Here is a 1,885-nt window from a genome sequence, read left to right as displayed (position 1 = left end):
TAATAATAATAATAATAAAAAACTCTTTCAGTAGAAATAATGAACTGGAATAGCCTACGGAATAATAAAAAGTCTACTTCAGTTAGATTCACACATGTGCTTTCGCTCCAACTTAATCATGTAGTTGTATATGAGTACCTGGACATAAAAAAAAAAAAAAAAAAAAAAAAAAATGTAAGGAAGTGACAGGCACATCATATTGTAATGCACAAAATGGTTGCATGGAGTTAACTTGACTCCACATTACATACCTCTGATAACTGACGAAGTTGGCACAGCAGATAACTGAAATTAAATAACCACTATTCCTTGGACTCTTAAGTCTGATGGCCATTTGTTTCTTATTATAGTGGACAGATTTATTATCTCAACTCTCTTTTTAACTCTTCTACCCCCCTTGATCTGTCCATATGATTATTTTTTGAATCAGCAGTGAATTTCCTACCCTCTCTCTTTGGCCTTTTCTTCATCCCCTTCCCCTGTCTCCTTTTCTTCCTCTCTCTCTCTCTCATTTTCTTTTTCTTCCTCTTTCTCATACTTGAGTGCAGCACGTTTAAAACTAATTTCAAATGCAATGATGAACAAAAACTACAAACAAGTAATTTGTTGTATACACAGATAAAACGAAAAGGTAAATCGTGGTGTTTTGAATCCCTTTCAATGAATCAAAAATAAAATGGCCCATCCATTCTGTTTTGTTTCACCTGAATCCCTTTCAATGAATCAAAAATAAAATGGCCCATCCATTCTGTTTTGTTTCACCTGTATGGGAATGAAGATGGGTTTGCAATGTCATGTATAGCTGTGGTTCATATTTATATTCATTATTTTATGGGCTAAAATCTGTCTTGAGGCTGAATTCCAGAATTATAAATATTTGAAAAAATACTACATTAATGCTAAATTGAATATTCCGGGAAAATATGTGGCTCATGCAATTAACACGTTCTTTTGTATCATCTTTGCGTTCATTGTGGCTCCAGATTAGTTTCAACCCAGGCGGATGTGCACACATTCCCAGGCAAACGCCAATTATTGTTTACTGTTTGTATCTTTCGTAGCTGTATTCAATAGCATCCAGAAGTCGTATTCAAGAATGCTCTAAACTTACTTATACGGTAAAAAGACAGTTTTGGTGATTCACGGAGTAGTATCCAGTATATGTCCATTGTCCGTGTATCTTTATTGGACTTCGTGTCGAGTTCGTGATAGGTCTGCCTCCCTCTTACATCCAGATTGCAATCATTCTTGCAGCTACTGATGGCTTTAGATGTTGATGAGGCAAATTTATTTAATTAGTAGTACATATGTATGCATCGGGGAATTAGAGTAAAAGGAGCTAAAATGTAAACTAGAATCATCGTAAGAATCTTTTGGTCATTTATTTTCATTATCTGCAAACATCAGTAATATCAATCTCAAATGTAACATTTCTAAAGTCTGACAGCGCAAGTGATCAGGCTATTTATTTACATATTAAGTAAAACTGAAAAACTCCCAACAATTACAAAAAGGCATTAGTATCTACAACTATAAGTAGACATCGAAAAATGTTGATCTACATTTTAGTCACATTTTAGATCAGAATAATATACCACAACTAAAAGATCAATAATCTCCAACCTTGATCTAAAATTAGGCCAACCTAGTGAATATATATAGATCAAGAAATGCTTAATGACAAATCATTTTCAAGAATAAGATGGCTAACCTAATATATTCGATTGTTAAACTGCGAGACGAACTGTGAAATATGGACAAGTAAATTGTTGTATTTACTTTACATTTCACCATTTTACATTTTACAAGTGTGAGTTAACATGTATAAATGTAAAAATAAAACACGAATATGCCAAGGGTCTTTTCACTGTATAGATTTTTCCGA

The 1,885-nt window shown here is 33.3% G+C and overlaps 1 protein-coding gene across 1 annotated transcript in view; it reads left to right on the top strand.

Moving 5' to 3' along the window:
• The first annotated feature begins 980 nt into the window (after positions 1-980).
• LOC125036096 (CRAL-TRIO domain-containing protein C589.09, mitochondrial-like) overlaps positions 981-1,885 on the top strand; it is a 16,011-nt gene continuing 15,106 nt past the window's right edge. Inside the window, exon 1 of the mRNA XM_047628501.1 lies at positions 981-1,118. The gene's annotated coding sequence lies outside the window, so the exon portion shown is untranslated. The remainder of the gene's footprint in view (positions 1,119-1,885) is intronic.

This window comes from Penaeus chinensis, chromosome 20 (genome assembly GCF_019202785.1).
Source record: "Penaeus chinensis breed Huanghai No. 1 chromosome 20, ASM1920278v2, whole genome shotgun sequence".
NCBI classification, from domain to species: Eukaryota; Metazoa; Arthropoda; class Malacostraca; order Decapoda; family Penaeidae; genus Penaeus; species Penaeus chinensis.
Note: the sequence above shows the minus strand (reverse complement) of the source record. Positions and strands in the feature narration are given on the sequence as shown.